Source organism: Mus musculus, chromosome 17, assembly GCF_000001635.26.
Source record: "Mus musculus strain C57BL/6J chromosome 17, GRCm38.p6 C57BL/6J".
Lineage (NCBI taxonomy): Eukaryota > Metazoa > Chordata > Mammalia > Rodentia > Muridae > Mus > Mus musculus.
In genome coordinates this window covers 35,481,592-35,500,044 of record NC_000083.6, presented here as the reverse complement: position 1 = coordinate 35,500,044, position 18,453 = coordinate 35,481,592, and positions in this window count along the sequence as shown.

Below are 18,453 nucleotides of genomic sequence, written 5' to 3'. Positions count from 1 at the left end.
AGAGGACTCCGATGCCAAATGACCATTTGGGTGGTTCTAATGCTGTGAACAGACCTATTGTCTTGATCATTTACTTCTTCCATTGACACGATTGCCCGTTTCCACCCTTACTCCCACCTAGCTTCCCCCCTCTCTCCCCGCCAGGCCCTATCCTGTTCATGTAAGGAGTAGACATTACAGTCCTGCCTGACCTAGAACTCACTTTGTACACCAGGCTGGCCTCCACCTCCTGGGATTAAAGGCGAGTACCATGCCCAACCCAAGTTTTGAGATTCCTGATATAAAAGAGTCTGCAGAAGAGCTGTAATGAGAGGAAGTGAATGCACTTTGAGAGTCAAATTCAGGCATTAGGAGAGCCCGCCTATGGACTGGAGCTCCTGCAGGTATACTGGCTAAAAGAGGTGATTGCAGCTGAGGCTAAGAGAGAAAAAAAAATTGAAATTTTTATTACAGTTAGGTGTTGTGATGGATATCCTTAATCCTAGTACTCAGGAGGCAGAGGTAGGAGCATCTCTAAGTTTGAGGCCAGCCTGGTCTACAAAGTGAGTTCTGAGACAGCCTGGGATACATAGAGAAATTATGTCAATAAATAAATAATAAAATTTAAAAATTTGTGTGAGAGAGAGAAAAAGAGAACAAAAGGGCAACTTTAGGCGATGGGCTAGCTTCTTCCACTGTGTGGGTGCTCGGAAATGAACTCCTGGTTATCAGGTTTGTCAAGGAGAGTCCCTACCCAACATGGCCAGAGGTTAAAGGGAAGGAGGACCTGCTGCTAGCCTAGGGCCCTTCTCTCCCAGCCCTCCCCACAAATGCCCTTAGCATCTGACCTAGCTCCCGGGGTTCCAGAGAGGATTTGCCTCTCTGGGTCAGGATAACCTTTCCTCCCCCTCTCTGTGGTTCTGCTTGTTTCAGATTCAAAAGTCTCCTGGGCGCTGTTGCAGGGGGTTATGACTGGTTACTTGGTTACAATTACATGGTGGATGTTTTTTCTGGTGGCTCAAAAGACCACCCTGGTTCAGAGAGTGGTTCTTCTTACCTCCTGGAATACCTGGGGTTGATTCCCAAGTCCACAGATAGATAGACACTCATTCTGTCAAGCAGATGTCCAACTAAGGAGCCATGCTGTACCCTGTGTCCCCTGCAGCCAGTGGCTCCCTCCTGCACCACCAAAGACCTCCTTCACACCACCTATTCGCTTTCCTCTTATGATGAAGAGATAACAGTCCATACCCCCAAGGGAAGATTGATAGGGCTTGTTTAGAGATTTTTTTTTTTTTTTTTTTTTTTTTTTTTTGTCTTTCGAGACAGGGTTTCTCTGTGTAGCCCTGGCTGTCATGGAACTCACTTTGTAGACCAGGTTGGCCTCGAACTCAGAAATCTGCCTGCCTCTGCCTCCCAAGTGCTGGTATTAAGTGCGTGCGCCACCAAGCCTGGCATTTAGAGATTTTCAATGCTTAGACTTTGATCACGAGTGCCCCAAGAGTTCTACATAGCTTAGAACTTTTTGTTTTGTTTTGTTTTGGTTTTGGGGTTTTTTTGTTTGTTTGTTTTGGTTGTTTTTGGTTTTTTGTTTGTTTGTTTGTTTGTTTTCAAGGCAGGGTTTCTCTGTGTAGCCCTGGCTGTCCTGGAACTCACTTTGTAGACCAGGCTGGCCTCAAACTTCGAAATCCGCCTGCCTCTGCCTCCCAAGTGCTAGGATCAAAGGCATGTGCCATCATCGCCCGGCGTAACTTAGAATTTTTTATATAGACCAGGTTACTTTTTATATAAACCAGGCTAGTCTCAACTTCAGAGGTACACAGCCTTTGAGTGACTAGATCTATGTCATTCATTACCACACCTAGCCCTGTTCTGATTTCCTGAGTTCTAACTCCCCCCCCCACCCCCCCAAAAAAAACCCCAAAAAACAAACAGCTTGTTCTCTTAGTGCTTTTTTCTCAGACTCCTAGAGAGACATCCTGTGGAGTTTCTTACTGGCAGGGGGTAAGGACAGGGATGAAGGGTGTGTGTGGAGGAGTGAAACCAGAGGAGGTGGGCTGGGTGAGTTCCCTCTACCACCACCACCACCACCACCACCACCACCACCACCACCACCACCACCACCACATAGAATAAAAGACACAATCCATGCAAGTATATGGAGTGTGGCTCAGCAGCAGAACCCAGGCCAAACACTCCAATGACCCTGGATTCAATCCCAAGTGTTGAAACAAACAAACAAACAAAACCAACAACAAAAACTGTACAAATAAGAATTTATAATCCAGGGGCTGGTGAGATGGCTCAGTGGGTAAGAGCACCCGACTGCTCTTCCAAAGGTCCGAAGTTCAAATCCCAGCAACCACATGGTGGCTCACAACCACCCGTAATGAGATCTGACGCCCTCTTCTGGTGCGTCTGGAGACAACTACAGTGTACTTATATATAATAAATAAATAAATCTTAAAAAAAAAAAAGAATTTATAATCCCAGCACTTGGGAGGCAGAGGCAGGCAAATTTCTGAGTTCGAGGCCAGCCTGGTCTACAGAGTGAGTTCCAGGACAGCCAGGGCTACACAGAGAAACCCTGTCTCGGAAAAAAAAAAGAAGAAGAAGAAGAGGGAGAGGACTGGCCTCGAACTCAGAAATCCTCCTGCCTCTGCCTCCAGAGTGCTGGGATTAAAGACGTGCGCCACCACGCCCGGCGAGAGAGAATTTAAATAGCACCTGCTGCTCTTGGAGAAGACCTGAGCTCAGTTCTCAGCACCTGAATGATGGATGGCTCACAATCATTTGGAACTTCAGTTCCAGAGGATCCAATGCCCTCATCTGACCTTTGAGGGCATGCTCACAGGAAAGCAAAACCCTCATACACATAACAAACTAAATTTAAAATAACAGTAATGCTATTATTTATATATAACAGTAATGCTATCTGGGAGTTCAGGCTAGCCCCTGCTGCATAGTGAACACTTAGTAGGCCCAAGGTTATTTGCTAGTTGGAAATTATGTATGACAGAAATAAGCTTTGCGGTCTGTACTGGCTGGTTTTGTGTGTCTACTTGACACAAGCTGGAGTTGTCACAGAGAAAGGAGCCTCCCTTGAGGAAATGCCTCCATGAGATCCAGCTGTAAGGCATTTTCTCAATTAGTGATCAAGGGTGGGAGGGCCCATTGTGGGTGGTGCCCTCCCTGGGCTGGTAGTCTTGAGTTCTATAAGAAAGCAAGTTGAGGGGCTGATGAGATGGCTCAGCAGGTAAGAGCACTGACTGCCCTTCCAAAGGTCCTGAGTTCAAGTCCCAGCAACCACATGGTGGCTCACAACCACCCATAATGAGATCTAGTGCCCTCTTCTGGTGTGTCTGAAGACAGCTACTGTGTATTTAAAAAAAAAAGCAAGCTGAGCAAGCCAATAAGTAACATCCCTCCATGGCCTCTGCATCAGCTCCTGCTTCCTGACCTGCTTGAGTTCCAGTCCCGATTTCCTTGGTGATGAACAGCAGTATGGAAGAGTAAGCTGAATAAACCCTTTCCTCCCTAACTTGCTTCTTGGTCATGATGTTTTGTGCAAGGAATAGAAACCCTGACTAGGGGGCTGGAGAGATGGCTCAGTGAGTAAGAATACCTGACTGCTCTTCCAAAGGTCCGAAGTTCAAGTCCCAGCAACCACATGGTGGCTCACAACCATCCGTAACAAGATCTGACGCCCTCTTCTGGTGTGTCTGAGGACAGATACAGTGTACTTACATATAATAAATAAATAAATCTTAAAAAAAAAAAAAAGAAACCCTGACTAGACACCATCTTTATAACTGCTGGATCAGGGGAGGGGTACCCCAAAAAGAAAGCTGCTCCTGAATTTCAAAAGGCTGGAGTGGATTTTTTTTCCCCTATAGGGAAGGCTAAAGGCAAAAGCTAAAGGGGTTGACACCTATCCTGGAGGGAAGGAAAAGGGGTGGTCTTACACCCCAGTCTACCCCTTCCAGAATCTGCATGCAGGTCTTGGGCACCCCTGGGGAGTAACCACAGAGATGAACTCCTCAGGCAGAAGAAGAAAATAACCAAGATCTCAGTCAAGACCCAGAGCCCAGCTCCAGACCCAGCACAAAGAATTACAAATCCTATACAAAGGATAATAAAAACAGCTCCACGTATTTTGGGAAGATTTTTTAAAAATTTTGTTTTGCTTTTATGTTGGTGTGTGTGTGGGTGTTAATTTAACGTTTTTTTGAGATTATAATATTATCACATCATTTCCCACTTTGCACCCCTCCTTCCAAATCCCCCCACATACCCCTCCCTGCTCTCTTTCAAATTCAGGGCCTCTTTTTTTCAGTAACTGTTGTTAAGTATATATACATGTATCTAAGTATATAGTCTTAGATGTAACTACACAGTCGTATAATGTTACTTATATGTGTCCCGTCCCCCACCCCCCACCACCCCCGCCCCTGGCTGACAATTTGGTATTGGGTGACCAACTGCTGTGCTCTTCCCTGGGGAAGGCTCCATCTGCGCTCAGCGTTCCTTAGTTACCTGCAGTCCTTTATGTAGGGTGGAGGTATCATGGGTTTCCCCCATCTGCTCCTTGTCCAGTTCCTGTTTAAGTGATCATGTTGTTGAGATTTTTGTGACATTATTAGAAGACAAAGTCTTTCACAGCAAACTGGCTGATCCTCTGGTTGTTACAATCTTTCTGTCCTTCCTTTCTTTTGAAACATCCCAAACATCCCCTGAGTCTTAGGTGTAGGAGACCCCCCCCCCCCCCCCCCCCCCCCCGCCCCGAGACAGGGTTTCTCTGTGTATATTCCCGAATCACATCATGGCTGGATTTGTGGTTTCTGCTAGTTCTCCAGCTCCAGGGTGAGCATTCTGGTCAGTTCCAGCTCAGGGGCCTCTGGGCCCCTTTAATTTTTTTTTTTTTTTGTCTGAGACAGGGTTTCTCTGTGTAGTCCTGGCTGTTCTGGAACTTACTTTGTAGACCAGGCTGGCCTCGAACTCAGAAATCCACCTGCCTCTGCCTCCCAAGTGCTAGGATTAAAGGCATGTGCAACTTTTTTTTTTTTTTAAAGATTTGTTTATTTGTTTCATGTATATGAGTTGTGTAGCTGTCTTCAGACATACCAGAAGAGGGCATCTGATATTATTAGAGATGATTGTGAGCCACCATGTGGGTGCTGGGACTTGAACTCAGGACCTTTTGGAAGAGCAGTTAGAGGTCTTAACCACTGAGCCTTTTCTCCAGCCCGTAGGGGTTGTTTTGTAGATGCATCCCTTAGGGCTGGACTCAACTCCACATTTTGATTGGAAATGGTTTTTGTAATCTCTCTATTCCAAAGAGAAGTTTCCTTGGTGAGGGGTGAGGGTTATCTGTGGGTAGAGAAACAAGTATTTAGGGGCTCTGCTGGTTTGAGAAAGTAATGGTTGTAGATTCTCCTCCAGAATCCATGACTTCGGGAGCCCTGGGTGAAGGCTAGATTCCCAATACCAGGCATGGCTTCCTTCTTGTTGAGTGGGTCTTAAGTCCAAGAGAGCTGATAGTTACCACCAAGGTATATGTGCCATTACTGCACCGCTGTGGTTCCATGGTGGCTGTAGTTCCCGAATCACATCATGGCTGGATTTGTGGTTTCTGCTAGTTCTCCAGGGTGAGCATTCTGGTCAGTTCCAGCTCAGGGGCCTCTGGGCCCCTTTAACTTTTTTTTTTTTTTGTCTGAGACAGGGTTTCTCTGTGTAGTCCTGGCTGTCCTGGAACTCACTCTGTAGACCATGCTGGCCTCGAACTCAGAAATCCACCTGCCTCTGCCTCCCGAGTGCTGGGATTAAAGGTGTGTGCCACCAAGGCCAAGGCCCGGCAACTTTTTTTTTTTTTTTTTTTACATTTACTTGTTTTGTGTTGTGTGCATGAGTATTCTGCCTGCACGTGTACCATATATGTCTTGTGCCCTTTGAGCCTTTGAGGCTGGAAGAGATGAACTCCCAGATGAGTCCTTTCCAGACCCATCAAGTACAATATTCTGTTACTTAAGGGCTCCATAAAATAAATGAATATTTTTGTTTTTGTTTTTTGGATTTTTTGAGACAGGGTTTCTCTGTGTAGCCCTGCTGTCCTGGAACTCACTCTGTAGACCAGGCTGGCCTTGAACTCAGAAATCCGCCTGTCTCTGCCTTCCAAGTGCTAGGATTAAGGGCGTGCACCACCACTGCCCGGATAAATATTTTTGTTTTTATTGGGGGTCGGAGAGATGGCACTGGCTGCTCTTGCAGAGGACTAGGGTTTTGGTTCCCAGCTCGTACATAAAGGTTCATAACTACAGTTCCAGGGGACCCAACACCCTCTTCCACCCTCTGTGGCACCAGACACAGGGTCCATAGACACATACAGGCAAAACACTGTACACATAAAATAATTTTTAAAATATTTGCAGTCAAGTAGTAGTGACATATACCTTTAATCCCAGAACTGGAGGCAGGAAGGTCTGTATGAGATTGAGGCCAGCCTGGTCTACAAAGCAAATTTCAAGACAGCCAAGGCTACACAGAGAAACTATGTCCCCCAAAATTTTCAGGGTTTGGTGAACCCCAGCACTTGAGAGGCAGAGACAGGAGGATTTCTGGGAGTTTGAGGGTAGCCTGGTCTACAATGGGTGTTCCAGGCTATGTAGCACTATACTATACTATATATACTATATACTTATACTATAGTAAAACCCTGTCTCAAAAAAAAAAGTTCTTGGGCTGGAGAGATAGCTCAGCTGTTAATAACACTGACTGCTCTTCCAGAGGTCCTGAGTTCAATTCCCAGCAAGCACATGGTGGCTCACAACCATCTGTAATGGGATCTAATGCCCTCTTCTGGTGTGTCTGAAGACAGCAACAATGACAGTGTGCTCAACATATATATATCTTTGAAAAGGAAAGTTTTCTTGAGATAATGTATTTGATTGATTGATTCCTTTCTGATAAAGGTAACATGAACTATTTCAGAATATTATGAAAAAAGCCAGAGGGAGCTAGACATGTTAGTGCGCCCCTTTAATCCCAGTGTTCCCAAGAAAGAGGCAGACTTCCTGGGATGCGTACAGAAATTCTCTCAGGGGCTGGTGATATGGCTTAGCGGTTAAGAGCGCCAACTGCTCTTCCAAAGGTCCTGAGTTCAAATCCCAGCAACCACATGGTGGCTCACAACCATCCATAAGGAAATCTGACGCCCTCTTCTGGAGTGTCTGAAGACAGCTACAGTGTACTTACATATAATAAATAAATAAATAAATATTTAAAAAAAAAAAAGAAGAAATTCTCTCAAAAGAGCCCCGCCTCCTCCTCCTGTGGCTCACCCCACTGAGGTTGCCTATCACTTCATAAAAGACAAAACCAGGCTCTCCAGCCCTTGGTGGATGCAGCTAGTGGCCTTAGGTTGCTCTTCCTCTTGTCATTCTTCTGCTTGGAGGCTGACTGCTCTCAGCTTTCCTTGGTGGCTCCAGGTTCTGTAGTTCTTCTGGTGGTTTCCTCATGGCTCCTCCTGCCTCACACTGCAAATGATTCAGGGCCTGACAGACTAGCCTTCCATCCCCTTCACTGGCCTTCTTTGTCTTTTTTTTTTGTCTCTTAAAGCTCTCATCCTCATCCCTGCATACAGAGGACCTTTCTTCTTTCTTTCTTTCTTTCTTTCTTTCTTTCTTTCTTTCTTTCTTTCTTTCTTTTCTTTGTTTTGCTTTTTCGAGACAGGGTTTCTCTGTATAGCCCTGGCTGTCCTGAAACTCACTTTGTAGACCAGGCTGAGAAATCTGCCTGCCTCTGCCTCCCAAATGCTGGGATTAAAGGCATGCTCTACCACACCTGGCACAGAGGACCTTTCTTGAACTCACCTCCTAGTACTTTCCAACAGCAATCCTTCAGAGGATCATCCCACTTCCTGTAATAAGAGTCAGTTTCAAGGCTTGGCTGCTGTGGAAACCCAAGGCACCTGCCTAGGATTTATTAAAAGAACTAGATAGATAGACATCTCTCATCCAGTGCTAGTAGCGTGGATTTCTGGGAAAACTTCTAAGCCAGGGGCTGGAAAGATATCTCAGCATCTTGCAGAGGACTCAGTTTCAGTTCCCAGCATCCTTGTGGTAGCTCAGAACCATCTGCAACTTCAGTTCCAGGGGGGGTCTGTTGCTTTCTTCTGACTTCCTTAGGTACTGTGCACATATATACAAACAGGTAAAACAAAAACAAAAGCAATCAACACACACACACACACATCCCTCACATACATAAAATTAATCTAAAAAAATTTACGCCAGGCAGTAGTGGCACATGCCTTTAATCCCAGCACTTGGGGGCAGAGGCAGGCAGATTTCTGAGTTCCAGGCAAGCCTGGTCTATACCGGGAGTTCCAGGACAGCCAGGGTTATACAGAGAAACCCTGTCTCAAAAAACCAAAAAAAAACAAAAAAACAAAACAAAACAAAAAAACCCACAAAAAACAAAAACAAAATACAAAAAAAACCAATCAAAACAAAAAAAACAAACCAAACAAAAAATAAACAAAAACAAAAACAGATTTCAAAACAAAGATTATTTTTCAATGTAGGGTATCTCTGTGTGGCTCTGGATGTCCTGGAACTCATTTTGTAGACCAGGGTAGCCTACAAACTCACAGAGATCTACTTGCCTTGGCCTCCTGGGTGCAGGGTTTAAAGGCATACCACTGCCCGGCTAAGAATCAAAAGTATTTCTGAACTCCTTTTGCTTATCTGTAGACCAGAAATTAAACATTCTAGGAGAACATAGCTCCTTGGTAAATGTTACAAAGTATCTTAGGGGAGGACTCTGCAGTTCTTCTCTACTCTGGCCTCTCCTGTGTTTGCAGAGCCTGGCTTTCTGGCTTCCTGTTGCCTGGAGAGCCCTCCACTGGTATCTTTCTCAGTCAAGCCTGTCTGCTTCCAAGGCAGAATTAATTCTCTCTCCCACCCCGAGAGAGGATCCCAGGCTGCTATACAGTCTGCTGCCTCAGCATATAGATTTTATGGATCTGCTTAGCAGTTCTCCAACAGGAGACAGCCTCCAAGATCACGACTCATTTATCTTCCTGACCCTTAAATCAAGTAGGAAGCAGGTATTAGAAAGTCAGTTTCATAGAAACCTCATTTCTCTGTCCACCTCTTTCCAAACGGAACTGTTGGGAGAGGATAAATTAGAGAGTCAAAGGTATTAGAGGGCAGGTAAGATTGCTCACACTAGTGGCTCCATCACTTCAGAGGCTGAAGGCAGGAGGATTTCCAGTTCTAGGTCAGCTTGGCGACATACCCAGACCCTACTTAAATCACAAACCATCACGACAGGTGTGGAATTCATTGTAGATGTACCATCAATCTGCCTCTGAGAGGCAACCAGTCTCTGGGGGACCCTGTCTTACCTGGGCTCCTGGAAGGCTCACAGGGCTGTATAAAGGCTGCAGAATAGGGAAGGGCATTGTTCTCCGGAAGGGCAAGCTTTCTACACAATGGAGCACATTTGAGCCCTTAAGTCATTAGCGCTTTGTGAATGGGGACCAATGGTAGCAGCTGTGGTGCACACAGCCTGTCCTGTGAAGCTGGGTCTGGTGCAGCCTGGGTTGGGACTCAGCAGAACTGCAAGTAGAGACAGTGGACACTATACTCACGTGGTGCCCGGCAGCCCCTGGCTTCACTTCTGCCAAGAGCGAGTCAGACTGAATGCTGGGCACCTAGTGCATCTTCTCTCCTGTACCTGGCATAAACCTTCGGGACCCCAGCAGCAAAGGACAGCTTCCCAGGACAAAGAAGTCAGAGGGAGTGGGGACACAGGACATGGAGAGCCCCCAAAAGCCCAATACAGAGACAGGTTCCCTGAAGCTGAAGCTCACCTTTTTTGTTTTTGTTTTTTGAGACAGGGTTTCTCTGTGTAGTCGTCTCTTTTTCTTCTTTTTTCTTTTTTAAGATTTATTTATTTTATGTATATGAGTAGACTGTAGCTCTATTCAGACACACCAGAAGAGAGCATCCGATCCCATTACAAATGGTTGTGAGCCACCATGTGGTTGCTGGGAATTGGACTCAGGACCTCTGGAAGAGCAGTCAGTGCTCTTAACTGCTAAGCCATCTCTCCAGCCCCTAGGTGTGTGTTTCCATGTGAGATTGTACACCTGAGTGCAGGGGTCCCCAGGAGTCAGAGGTATCCAATATCCTGGATTTGAAGTTAGAGGTGGTGTGAGACACTGTGGGCCGTAGGAAGAGCTCTGGTCCCACTCATGTACCTCAGGCTGACTTGTTGTCACCCACTGTGATGGTTTACCCTAATCGGCTCCAGGCATGCTGGTGCATGTCTGACTGTAGATTGAGCACTCTGGGAAGCAGAGGCAAGCAGATCAATGAGAGTCTGAGTATAGCCTGGTCTACATTTCAAGTTGTAAGAAAGAAAGATGTTGGGCTGGAGAGATGGCTCAGTGGTTAAGAACACCAACTGCTTTTCCGAAGGTCCTGAGTTCAAACCCCAGCAACCACATGGTGTCTCACGACCATCCTTAATGAGATCTGATGCCCTCTTCTGGTGCATTTGAAGACAGCTACAGTGTACTTAGATATAATAATAAATAAATCTTTTTTTTTAATTAAAAAAAAAAAAAAAAGAAAGAAAGAAAAGCCGGGCGTGGTGGTGCATGCCTTTAATCCCAGCACTCGGGAGGCAGAGGCAGGCAGATTTCTGAGTTGGAGATCAGCCTGGTCTACAGAGTTCCAGGACAGCCAGAGCTACACAGAGAAACCTTGTCTCGAAAAACCAAAAAGAAAGAAAGAAAGAAAGAAAGAAAGAAAGAAAGAAAGAAAGAAAGGAAGGAAGGAAGGAAGGAAGGAAGGAAGGAAGGAAGGAAGAAAGAAAGAAAGAAAGAAAGATGTCAACATGACAGGATCTAGTATGACCTGGGCTGGGAAAGGAGCTCTGAGCCTGCCAGCTAAGGGTTATCTTGATTAGGCTAGGCCTCCAGGCATAGCTGTTAGGTTAGGTTAATTAAACATGGGAAGAGTCACGGGAGGGAGTTATGGCAGCACTAGTCCTGTGGCCTGGGATCCCGGGCTGACAAGCAGAACAAGAAGGAGGTAGGGAGTTGGCTCACTCCTAAGAAGGGTTTCTGTAAACACAAAAGGAGTTGAGTTAGATTCCCCCCCCCATTCCCACACCCCGGGCAACCACATAAAAGTTGGGCAGGGCTGTATCTGCCTGCCATCTCAACACAGGGCAGAGACAGATCCTGGGAGCCTAACCCAAAAAAGGTGAGCTGGCGTGGTGGCGCACTCCTTTAATCCCAGCACTCGGGAGGCAGAGGCAGGCAGATTTCTGAGTTCAAGGGCAGCCTGGTCTACAGAGTGAGTTCTAGGACAGCCAGGGCTACACAGAGAAACTGTGTCTCCCCTCCCCCCTCCCCCCAGTAAAAAGAGAGAATACAGTATTTTGAGAAAGAGAGAAGGATAATTATCTTGTTTGATGGCTGACTCAGGCTCAGAGGGTATTTTTATGGATGGTGTGAAGCCACAGGCTCTTTTATGACCTCTCACTTCTGCTTCCAGAAGGGTCTTTCCCCCTGCATATCTGTTGGCCATAGGCGTTACGCCGGCCATCTGAGCTCAGAAATAAACCTTTGAGACAGGCTGAAATACCTTATCTCCTGTTCAGGCAGGTGACCAGTTCACTGGTGGCTTCACTAGCCACACCCTGGATGAGGCTGAAAGTAGCCCTTGGGTTCAAGGTGAAGGTCACGGGCTCAGCTTCCAAAGTATGTATGTATGTAAGTATGTATATATGTATGTATGTATGTTTGTATGTATGTACGTATGTGAATGAATGTATGTATTGGTACTGCATGCATAGAGTGACTGAGGAGGTTGCTTGATCCCTTGGAACTGGAGTTACTGCTGGTTGTCAGCTGCTCATGTGAGTGCTGGGAACTGAATCTAGGTCCACTGCAAGAGCAGCAAGTGCTGTCTGTCAATCTTACAGCTCTCTCCAGACTGTCCAGTCCTCTAGGGCTTTGGATGTAGTTCTAAGAGCAAGATGGAACATTCCTGGAGGGTCTGGAGGGTGTATGGTCCAGGGTTCAAGACCCTCTGTACCCAAAATAGATAAAGAAAAAAATCTCTCTGAGAAATAAAAATTACTGATTTTAAATTTTATGTTTTTTTTTTTGGGGGGGGGGTGTTGTTTGTTTTTAACCTTTTTTTTTTTTTTTTTTTTTTTAGCAATTGTATCATTGTAGTGAAGAACAAAAGGGAATTGGAAATCAAATCCCTTTGGGAGAGTCAGGCTCAAGATTCACAGAATCCGGGGCTGGTGAGATGGCTCAGCAGGTAAGAGCACCCCACTGCTCTTCCAAAGGTCCTGAGTTCAAATCCCAGCAACCACATGGTGGCTCACAACCATCCCTAATGAGATCTGACTCCCTCTTCTGGTGTGTCTGAAGACAGCTACAGTGTACTTACATATAATAAATTAATAAATCTTTAAAAAAATTCATATTAAAAAAAAGATTCACAGAATCCTCCAGGCATAGTATAATCCCAGTGCTTGGGAGGCAGGGTAAGGTGAATCTCTGAGTTCGAGGCCAGCCTGGTCTACAGAGTGAGTTCCAGGACAGCCAGGGCTATACAGAGAAAGAAACCCTGTCTCCAAAACAAAACAAAAAATCAACCAACCAACCAAACAAACAAATTCCCAGAATCTTTTGCATGTCCTCACTTTGTGCACTTGGGGTGGGGCTAGGAAAGACTGATAAAGAGAGTAGTAGACCCAAGGCTTTATCTTGGTCCAGACCGAGGAAAGGCAGGGCCGGTATGAGCCCGCAGCAAGGGTCTTCTTCCATCTCCCTTTCTTTCTTTTTTTTTTTTTTTCTTCTTTTCTTTTTTTTTCTTTTCTTTTTTTTTTTGTTATTTTTTTTCTCCATCTCCCTTTCTTAGCTTTGGTGATGCAGGGTCTGGGCCAGTGATGGTCTCCTGGCACTAAGGTTTGTCGGAGTCCCTTGGTGGGTTTCGCGCCTGTGGCCCCGTCACAGCCCCACCCCCACCTCCTTCTGATGGGTGGGATTGCCTTTAACCTCCTTCCTCCGTGCCAAACCAGTTCCTGCAAAGAAACATCTCCCCATCCCTGCGGCCACAGTCCTCGATAATGTTGGGGGTGGGGTGTGCTGCCTGGTTCCCATCTGCGGCTTGGCTTGGCTGGTCCTTCTCCGGCATCTTTTTTCTCCTTGGCTCTGTAAAGTGAGGCCCTGGAGGGAGAGGAGGAGGAGAAGGGAAGGAAGGCTTGCTCAGCCCAGCGTCAACCCTTGAAACTTCCTGATTTATTTATTTATTTATTTTTTGGTATCATACTTTATATCAGAAATGAATGGTGGCCCAACTCTTTTTTTTTTTTTTTTTTTAAGATTTATTTATTATATGTAAGTACACTGTAGCTGTCTTCAGACACACCAGAAGAGGGCGTCAGATCTCGTTACGGATGGTTGTGAGCCACCATGTGGTTGCTGGGATTTGAACTTTGGAAGAGCAGTCGGGTGCTCTTACCCACTGAGCCATCTCACCAGCCCGTGGCCCAACTCTTAAGGCGAGGGACCATGAATTTGTGACCAGCTTGGGGCTTTACCTTCAAAGCAAAATGTGTGTGTGTGTGTGCGCACACGGGAGAGAAGGAGAGGGAGGGAGGGAGAGAGAGATAGAGATAGATAGAGAGAGACTCTTTTTACTAGTTTGAGTTGTCCACTTTTAAAGCTGAAAAAGACAAAGCAAACAGAAAAACAAAACAAACAACAAAACTAAACTGGAATTTCACAGGAAGTTAAAAACTGGGGCAGAGTATGTCAGTTTTTTTAGGTTCTTGAACTGCTGAGGGAGATTTATTTATTTGTTTGTTTGTTTATTTATTTATTTATTTAAAACCTGTTTCAGGAGATTTCTCTGAAGGCTGAAGGAGCTAATTCAATAAGAATTCCCTTGTCTAGGTCCCTCAGATAAAGAAGAATAGCAGAGCCTAGCCCAGTCACCAGAGCCCTGTCACCTCAGGGCACCTGTCTTCTGCTCTCACCAGGTCCACTTTGTTCTGGTTCGGGCTTCAGGCCAAATTCCTGTGGGAAGGCCTCCTCAAGGTCACAGACCCAGCATCACGCTGTGTCTTCACTGTGCCCTGCCTCTCAATGGCTGCCCCCACACTTCCTTTGTTTGCCTTGCTAGGCTTCTGTGTATTTACCAATCGATCACCTGTTGTCGGGAAGTGATTCCACACTGAAACAAGGGACAGAATTGGAGGAAGGTGATGGAAAGCCTGGTGTGGAGGCATGTCTGAAATCCCAGCACTCTTAAAAACAGAGGTAGGGGAGCCATTTAGTGGCCAGCTTGGTGCATAGTCAGACTTGACCTTCAAAATAAAATGTACACGCTTGCACGAGCTCTCTCTCTCATTCTGACACCACACACACACACACACACACACACACACACACACACACAGAGAGAGAGAGAGAGAGAGAGAGAGAGAGAGAGAGAGAGAGAGAGAGAGAGATATTTTATTTTTACACCTTTGTCCATTTTTAAAGCCTCCAGGAGACAAAGCAAACAGAACAAAAATGAAAAAATGAAAAATTTAAACTGGGATCTGGCTCACGACAGGTCAGGCTTTGGGGGCAATCCCCAGCATGGAGTCACAAGAACACAAAACACAACACACACACACAAATGCTAAAAACAATGTTTTTGCTTCATCCATTAAAGTTAAAAAATACTATTAAAAAGCTGAGTACCATGCTGGGCCTATGTCTGTATCTAAGCACTGGGGGCTGGGAGGCAGGGAACTTTGAGGCCAGGCTGGATTACAAGACGCACAGCACACAGACTGGGCAGTGGTGGCGCACACCTTTAATCCCAGCACTTGGGAGGCAGAGGCAGTGGACTTCTGAGTTCGAGGCCAGCCTGGTCTACAAAGTGAGTTCCAGGACAGCCAGGGACATACAGAGAAACCCTGTCTCGAAACAAACAAACAACAAAAACAAAACAAACAAACAAACAAACAGAAAGAAAGAAAAGGAAAAAGAAAGGGGGGCTGGAGAGATGGCTCAGGTTAAGAGTACTGGCTGCTCTTCCTGAGTTCAAATCCAAGCAACCACATGGTGGCTCACAACCATCTGCAGTGAGATCTGACACCCTCTTCTGGAGTGTCTGAAGACAGCCACAGTACTTCTATATAATAAATAAATAAATCTTGAAAAAGAAAGAGAGAGGAAGGAAGAATTCTCAAGTGAAGGTGCCTCCTACCATTTTAATAGGGATTAGAAAAAAAAGTTCTAATCCATCTCTCTTCACATATGGGCTAAACGGCAAAATAGCGCCGAATGTGGAGATTCCCACGAACAATCTCAGCACTTGGGAAGCTGAAGTAGCTTGGATTTGAAAGGAGCCTTCATCACATGGTGAACTGGGCCAGCCTGGGCTACAGGTAAGATCCTTTCTCAGAGCCCCTTCCTCCGGCAAAAGAAAACAGATGGGCTGGAGAGATGGCTCAATGGTTAAGAGCACTCGATGCTTTCCCAGAGTCCTCGAGTTTGAGTGTCAGCCCCCACAAACCTGTTCACTCCTGTTCTCTTTTCTGGCTTCTCAGGTGCACCAGACGCATCTGTGAAGGCAAAACACCCATGTACACAAAGTAATACAAAATAAAGTATAATTTTTATGATAAATTCAGTTTGGCAAAGAACAATTTGATCAACCTTTAAGGGAGTCTCCTGGAAGGACTCTGGGTGGCTTCCGCGAGCTCAGCGCGCCCCCTAGTGTCCTCTAGGCTCCAGCACACCGTAGGTAGAAAATACGGACGGTACTTTGGTAAATCTTTGAAGCCAATGGGCCAATTTTCAGTGTCACTATGGCCACCTTCTGATAACCGTGTAATTTGCTCATATCCCTCAAACTATCAAGGGTGAGAGGAGTCCCAGAGGCCCTCTGGTTACATCCTTTCCCTGACAGTTGCAACAGTACAAGGCCAACTGGAAGACCCCTAGCCTCTTGGTGTTGTCAGCTTCTGGTCATCTGGTTCTTTTGGGCAATCAAGAACACTGGCAATTTCCTGTGTTGTTGTTGGGGCCTCTCTGCTTGACAGCTCAACAGGGAGATGGCTGAGCCCTGGGACTGAGTACCCTTTTAAAAACTCCTGGTTTGGGAAATAGCCTTTTGTTTGTTTGTTTGTTTGTTTGTTTTTAGAGACAGGGTTTCTCTGTGTAGCCCTGGCTGTCCTGGAACTCACTCTGTAGACTAGACTGGCCTTGAACTCAGAAATCCATCTGCCTCTGCCTCCCAAGTGCTGGGATTAAAGGCATGCACCACCACTGCCCGGCAGAAATAGCCTTTTAAAAACAACATCACACTTAGTAACCCTGGTTGTCCTGGAGCTTGTTATACAATGTGCACCAGGCTGGCCTCGAACTCACAGAGATCTGCTTGCCTCAGCTTCCTGAGTGGGTAATTCTTCTTTTGAGAGATTTCTGTTCAGTGCCACGGCCCACTGTTTGGTTGGGTTGTCTACTTAGTGTTCAGTTTTTGAGCTCATGTGAATTCTGGATAGTAAGCTGTCAGGTGTAGTAGAGCTCGTAGAGCTCACTTTGTAGACCAGGCTAGCCTTGAACTCAGAAATCCACCTGCCTCTGCCTCCCGAGTGCTGGGATTAAAGGCGTGCGCCACCACCACCCGGCTCACAAATGATTTTTTAAAAGTACCTTTTTTTTTTTTTTTTTTTTTTTGAGATACAGTCCCACTGTGGAGTCCAGGCTGTCCTGGAACTCACTCTGTAGACCAGGCTAGTCTTGAACTCCTAGAGATCAACTTGCCTCTTAAAGTGGAAATTTCTGGTTTCTTTGGAGACTCAGTTAGGTTGAAAGATTCTCGAATTCCCGGCCCATGTACCAAATGAAAGACCCTCGAGGGAAGACCCTCACTCAGACACTCAAGTCCCGGGACAGCCGCGTACCCAAGAAGACACTGAGACCATACATAAAATGTAGAAGGTAAGATTTAATAAAGCAGCGACATGAAAGCACACAGACCAGAGCTCTGGGGTCGAAATAAAGCAGCAACATGAAAGCACACAGAGCTCTGGGGTCGAAACTCATACACCTTAGCACAGGGTAGAGGAGTCTCGACGACGACTCAAATTTTTCACAAGCTTTTAAAGGAAAAAACCACAAACTGGGAGGGGGAATGGGGAGGGAATAGGGGAAGTTTAACAACCACAAATTTACTCAACCAAAGAGTCATATCTTGTGTTTGGCAATACATCTGGCCTGTTGAAACATTCTGTGGTTGTTCCAGAAAATGTTTTTTCTCAAGTATGTTTTCCAGATGGGAGGGGGTGGGCTCCGAGGTGAAAGTTCATGTTCTCACAAGAGGCCAGTAATTTTTCATTCTTCATTCCCCACTTCTTCTTGTAAGTAATTCTAATCTTAGAATTTCAGAAGTCTATATCTCTATGTGGAGAATACTGCATTTACTCTATCTTTAACATGGGAACAAAAACAGAATAAGGTGGATTAGTAAACAGAACTAGGCAGGGACCCTTTTAGTGAGGCTTGAGGGTCTCAGCATGACGCAGGTGTACGTAGATCAGATCTCTGGCTGGAACTGGTGAGTTGTCCTTGGGGTACCTGGCTCGTTCACTGTAGCCAGTTGTGACCAGACTTTTTTCTGCACCACCTGCAAGCCTTTTAACTTAACATATAGATCATTATTATAACAACATAGGTTTAAACACATCATTTAAGACAGTGATGGGCACAGGAGCCCCATAAAGGATCTTAAAAAGAGTAAAACCGAATTAAGAGGGAGTATTTTCAGTTCTAAATAGGGCAAGGGGAAGGAGTACCAAGTAAGTCTGTGCCAGTCTCTAGGATTAATTTTGTCAAGGTCTGTTTAGAGTTTTATTTATTATTTCTATCTGTCCTGAGTTCTGAGGTCTGTACACATAATAAAATTTTTATTTGACCTCTAAATACTTGGCCACACCCTGACTTACCTGGGCAACAAAGGCAGGACCATTATCTGACACTATTGCTTTTGGCACTCCGAACCTTGGAAAATTTTTAATAATCTTCTTGATGACTATCTGAGCAGTCTCAGTTTTACAAGGAAAAGCTTTTATCTATCTTGAGAACGTTCACAAAAACCAGAAGGTATTTATACACATTTTTTTTTCAGTAAAGTCTATTTTTCAGTAGATGTCAGGTCTGTCTTCTCATGAGAGGACTAGTTTTCTTTTTCTTCAGTTTCTACTATTTTATACAGGGTTTCTTTTACCAGTCTTAATTTGTCTATAACTTGATAGTCTTCAGACTGTCAGGATCATTGCTCTTTAGGATGTCTGGGCGGTTAGATTTGCCATCTGATTTCTTTTAGCCACAGCATCTTAGGTCTTTTTCTGCAGATGTCTATATATATAGAGCTTGTATTA